The sequence below is a fragment of the Panthera uncia genome, chromosome A2 (genome assembly GCF_023721935.1).
Source record: "Panthera uncia isolate 11264 chromosome A2, Puncia_PCG_1.0, whole genome shotgun sequence".
Lineage (NCBI taxonomy): Eukaryota > Metazoa > Chordata > Mammalia > Carnivora > Felidae > Panthera > Panthera uncia.
The window spans coordinates 92,287,376-92,293,375 of record NC_064816.1 but is presented as its reverse complement, the minus strand read 5'-3'; the positions used below and the strand labels follow the sequence as shown (position 1 = coordinate 92,293,375).

Below are 6,000 nucleotides of genomic sequence, written 5' to 3'. Positions count from 1 at the left end.
AAAACTTGGGACAACCAAATTCACACTTATATATAAGAACTCTGCAAAAACCAAAACCAAACCAAACCAAAGTATATTTTGTTTCTGTTTGCACATAGAACAATGACAAAAAGCTAGCAAGGGCTGGCTTTTAAAAGAAGTTTCAACAAATTCCAAGTCACCATCACACAGATCACATTCAGTTGGCAAAATAAAATTAAATTAGAAAACAACAATAAAATAACAAATTTTAAGTACTAACATATCTTTGAAAACTTTTTTTTAATGTACTCTTAAAATAAGGAGAAGGGACTCTCAGGTCCTATCAGTCCAGTGTCTAAAATAACTGATGTTAACTTTGAGTTGATGTTAAATTTGTTAAGGTCCACCCCAAACAACGGCAATAACATGTAGAATCCACTAGATGTCAGTGTTACCTTATATTTATTCTCAGTTGCCTGCATGGTGGAGTCCAATTACAAAGACCGACCAGTCCAAAGAATTAGATTTCAGACGCGGTCCTAAGCCCCTTAGAGTTCACTCAAATATCTATAAATAATATTTGTAGTAAATAATTTTAATGTGCTATACAAATGTAAATTTTTATCACACAATATTTTCGTAAATCTCTTTCTGTGTGCTTCCCATATTTTTTTAGCTTGCTAAAGCAGTTTGGTATAATTTTATAGGCCTTTAAAGAGACAAAGGCAAGACAAAAAGTATTTCCCATTGCTTTGGGAACGAAAAAATCCCTGTAAATTCTTTAATTCATAGATGGGCATAAAATGAGTTCCTCTTAGAAACAGCTTCTGATAAAAGTAATCCTAATATTAAAAGAGATCTTGAAAAACCATCTATTCTAACTGCCTGTATCTTAAAAACTGATAAACGGGTGAGTATTCTATTTTTAAGGCCTGCTGGGAAGGAAATCATTGGCCAGGAAGTTCTTCTTCCTGTCTAATCTAAATCCCTCCTGGTGAAGTATAATCCCATTTCCTTTAGTGTGAACCTTTCTGGTGAGGATGAACGAATAAACTGCCCATCATCCTCATGTAAAGAATAACCCTTTACATTCTAGAATACGTGTACGTTATACTCTACCCACCCCTTAACTGTGGGGGATACGTTCCAAGATCCCTGGTGGATGGCTGAAACTGCTGGTACCACTGAACCCTATATATGTTTTTTTTCCTGTACATAGATTCCTATGATAAAGTTTAATTTATAAATTAGGCAAGGTAAGAGATTAACAGTAATAACTAATAATAAAATAGAACAATTACAACAATATACTATAATAAAAGTTATGTGAAGGTAGTCTCCTTTGCTCTCAAAATATCTTATTGTACTGTACTCACCCTCCTTCTCGTGATGACACGAGATGATAAACTGCCTGCGGAGATGAGATGAAGCGTGGTGAATGACGTAGGCGTTGCGACAGAGCGCCTCAGAACGCCGACCATCTACTTCCGGACCATGGTTGCGGGTGGGAAACGGAAGCCGCAGAAAGCGGATCCGGGGATAAGCGGGGAATACTGAATGTGAGGCTCTCTTGAACTATAAAGTGGATCTCAACAAGGCGAGCAGCGAACGAGCAACCGTCAGGTAAAGTAATAACAACCCCAAAGTTACCGTTGTCACAGAGACTAACAGAAGCCCTGTAATGTAGGGTCCTTGAAGTAAAGAGATGTGAGTTCTTATCTCCGCTCTACTCCACTAGCACTCTGGGTTACCTTAGAGGGTTGGATTAAATATAATCATGATTGAGGACTTACTATGAGCAAGGTGTTTTAATTAATCCTAATAACTCTTTTTTATGTTAATGTTTATTTATTTTTGAGAGAGAGCGTGAGCGGGGGAGGGGCAGAGAGAGAGACAGAATCCGAAGCAGGCTCCAGGCTCTGAGCTGTCAGCCCAGAACCTGACGCAGGGCTGGAACTCACTAACCAACCCGGGGGGTTGTGACCTGAGTTAAAGTCGGGAGCTTAACCGACGGAGCCACCTAGGCACCCCTAATTCTTACAACTGGCCCGCAAGGTAGGAGGAATTATTATCATCATTACCGTTATGGTTGTAATCATTTCCAAATGAGGAAACTGAGGTTTAGAAAGCTTAACTACTTTGCCTACAAGTACACAGCTGACTCCCAGGCTGTGCCTGTACAGTGTACCTCCGTTCTTCAAGTTATTCCAGCTTCACAGTGGTGGGCTCTAAAAAGGGAAACATAACAATGGGAAGTGGGGGATGGGTTTCCTTATCAAAGTCACTGCGCCTCCCCTAACCTTATCATGGGTAATTGAAAGTTAACGCTGTGTGTTAATATATGATGATCAGCTGTTCTGTTTCTACACTCGGGACAGAGATACTCAGAAGAAAGTAATATCTCCTTGTCAAGATCATTACAAATGAAAATGGTTACCAAGGGAAGTGGTGGTGTCTACTATTCTGTCTTTAAAAATAAGAAATATTCGCAATTGATGGGGGTCGAATCTGGTCCTACCTGAAGTCATTCTTCCAAGTCCTGATCAATCATGAACGCTGATGATTAGGTGGTCCTTTGGCTCTGCAGTACAGATAACTGTTGTCTCCTTCCCTCCTTCCTTCCTTCCCTCCTTCCTTCCTTCCTTCCTTCCTTCCTTCCTTCCTCTCCTTGTCCTCCTTTCTTTTTGAAACAACCAGAGGTGAGGTGGGGCCAGGGAGAGCGGGTGATAGGGAAATGAATGAAGGTGATCAAAAGGCATAAACTTCCACCTATAAGATAAATTAAGTTCTTGGATGTAATGTACAGTGTGGTAACTCTGAGTTGCTAAAAAAAATAGATCTTAAAAGTTCTCATCACAAGGAAAAAAAAGTTTGTAACTATGTGAGCTGATAGATGTTAACTAAGCTTACATGGTAGTCATTTTGCAATACATACATATATCAAATCATTACATTGTACACCTTAAACTTATACAATGTTATATGTCAATTGCATCTCAAGAAAATTAGGGAAAAAATGTTAATTACAAAACAACCATACATTCATTGAGAAGAAAAATTAAAGTATAATAGGCATACAGAAAGTTAAAAAAAGGGGAGGGGGCTCTGGGGTGGCTCAGTTAGTTGGTTAAGTGTCGACTTTGGCTCAGTCATGATCTCACGGTTGGTTCATGGGTTCGAGCACAGGCTCTGTGCTGACAGCTCAGAGCCTGGAGCCTGCTTCAGATTCTGTGTCTCACTCTCTCTCTCTGCGCACCACCCCCCCCCCCCCCCCCGCTCATGCTCTATCTCTCTCTGTCTGTAAAAAAAATAACAAAATGTTAAAAAAATTATTTAAGAAATTTTAAAAAAAAGATTAAAGTTCTCACTTGCCATCTTTCCACTCCCTTTCTCCAGGTGGTAACCACTGGTAATAGTTTGATGTGTATCCTTAGGGCATTCTCAATTCATTTACAAAGAAAAAGGAAGGACAGAAGCAAAGAGAGGAATAAAGGAGTTATTTTTACAGAAATGAGATAATATCAGGGCACCTGGGTGGCTCAGTAGGTTAAGCATCTGACCCTTGATTTCAGCTCAGGTCATGATATCACAGTTTGTGAGATCAAGCCCTGTGTCAGACTCTGTCTTGGCAGCGTGGAGCCTGCTTGGGATTCTCTTTCTCTCTCTCTCTCTCTCTCTCTCTCTGTCTCTGTCTCTGTCTCTGTCTCTACCCCCCCCCCGTTTGCACGCTTGCATATGTTCTCTCTCTCTCTCTCAAAATAAATAATTTTTTTTTAAAAATGAGATATTATTATTCATGTTCTTCAGTAGCCTAGTTCTTTCACACAAAAGTATTTCATACACATTTAATATTTATGCTTTCTTTTAACAGCTGCACAATATTTATTAACCCAGATGGCCATAATTTGTTAACCATGGCCCTATTGATAGACATTTAAATTGTCTCCAATTTGTTCTTATTCCAAGCCATGCTACAGTGAGATCATTGCCCACATATCTGTTGGCACTTTATGTGAATATTTCTAGGGACAAGGGGGAGAGCTGGGTCAAAGTTATAGCAATTTCTGTTTTGATAGGTCCTGTCAAAGTGTCTTTCCAAGTCTCTAAGAAGTTACATGTCTACCAGTTATTAGTTTAGGTTTTTTTTTTTTTTTTCTAATTCTTTATATGTATTAGAAACAATTCTTACTTCCACAAAACAAGCAAATAGAAGTAATGAATAGGGGTACCTGGATGGCTCAGTCAGTTATACCTCTGATTCTTGATTTGGGCTCAGGTCATGATTTCATGGTTCCTGAATTCAAGTCCCACATCAGGCTTTGTGCTGACAGCATGGAGCCTGCTTAGGGTTCTCTGTCTCCCTCTCTCTCTGCATCTCTCCACTTGCTCTCTCTCTGTCTCTCTCTCTGTCTCTCTCTCTCTCTCTCTCTCTCTTCCTCTCAAAAATAAAGAAACATTTGAAAAACGAGTAATGAATAGAGCATATACAAAGGCTTAAGGATTATCATTTAAGGATACTTTTACATCCTTCTTTCAATTTTTTATGAAATTGTGATTTTATCTCATAGAGAAAAAGTAGCAAGCATGAAGTTGGGTTTTTTTCTTGGCTTTTTTTTTTTAAGACATTTTCTTCAGAGTAATTTCAGGTTCATAGATACATAGATTTCCCATATACTCCCTGCCCAGTAGACTCTCCCATTGTCAATAGCCCCAACCAGAGTGTTACATTTGTTACAACTGATAAACCTACATTGACACATTATAATTACCCAAAGTCCATAGTTGACATTAGGGTTCACTCTTGGTGGTGTATTTTCTATGGGTTTGAACAAATGATAAATATCCATCATTATAAAGTACCCTTCCCTCCTCCCCAATCCCTGGCAACCATTAACTTTTTATTATCTGCAGAGTTTTGTCTTTCCCAGAATATTATATAATTAGAATCATACACTGTGAGGCTGATTTCAGACGGCTTCTTTCACTTAGTAATATGCACTCAAGGTTCTCCCATGTCTTTTTGTGCCTTGAGAGCCCATTTAGTTTTAGTGTTAATTAATATTCTAGTTTCTGGATGTACCATAGTTTATTTATCCATTCACCTACTGAAAGACATTGTGGATGCTTCTAGGTTTGGGCACTTATGAATAAAGCTGCTATAATCACCTTTGTACAGGTTTTTGTGTGAGCATAAGTTTTCAGTTCCTCTGGGTAAATACCAAGGAGTGCAACTGCTGGATCATATGTGAAGACTTGTTTAGTTTTGTAAGAAATCACCAACTATCTTTCCTAGTGACTCTACCATTTTTCATTCCCACCAGCAATCAATGAGAGTTTCTGTTGTTCCACCTCTTCCTTGCCATTTGGTATTGTCCGTGTTGTGGATATTAGCCATTCTAATAGGTATGTAGTGATAGCTCATTGTTGTTTTAATTTGCAGTTCTCTAGTGACATATGTGATATGGAACACCTTTTCAGGTGCATATTTGCCATCTGCATGTCTTCTTCCATGAGGTATCTGATAAGATTTTTCTTATCCCACCTTTTAATCAGATTGTTTGTTTCCTTCTTCTTGAGTTTTAAGGGTTCTTTGTATATTTTGGATACAGTTCTTTATCAAATGTGTCTTTTGCAAGTATTTCCTCCCAGTCTCTGGCTTGTCTTCTTATTCTCTTGACGTTATATTTCACAGAGCATAAGTGCTTAATTTTAAAGAAGTTCAGCTTATCCATTATTTCTTTCATGGATCATGCGTTTGGTGTTGTATCCAAAAAATCGTCACCATACCCAAGGTCATCCAGGTTTTCTCCTATGTTATCTTTGGTTTTATCATTTCACATTTTACATTTAGGTTTTGACCCATTTTGAGTTAATTTTTGTGAAGGGTGTAAGATTTATCTAGATTCTTTTTTTTTTTTTTTTTGGCATGTGGATGTCCATTTGTTCCAATACCATTGGTTGAACAGACTGCCTATTCTCCATTGTATTGCCTTTGCTCCTGTGTCAAAAATCAGTTGACTCTGTTTATGTGGGTCTACA

At 38.4% G+C, this 6,000-nt stretch overlaps 1 long non-coding RNA gene across 3 annotated transcripts in view; it reads left to right on the top strand.

The window, feature by feature from the left end:
• Positions 1-1,357: 1,357 nt before the first annotated feature.
• LOC125930819 (uncharacterized) overlaps positions 1,358-6,000 on the top strand; it is a 149,682-nt gene continuing 145,039 nt past the window's right edge. For 2 of the 3 annotated variants that reach the window (XR_007460261.1, XR_007460259.1), the window contains exon 1: positions 1,358-1,584. This is a non-coding gene — a long non-coding RNA (uncharacterized LOC125930819). Of the gene's footprint in view, positions 1,585-1,877; positions 2,017-6,000 lie in introns of those variants that run through there. The other variant, XR_007460260.1, reaches the window with a different exon arrangement.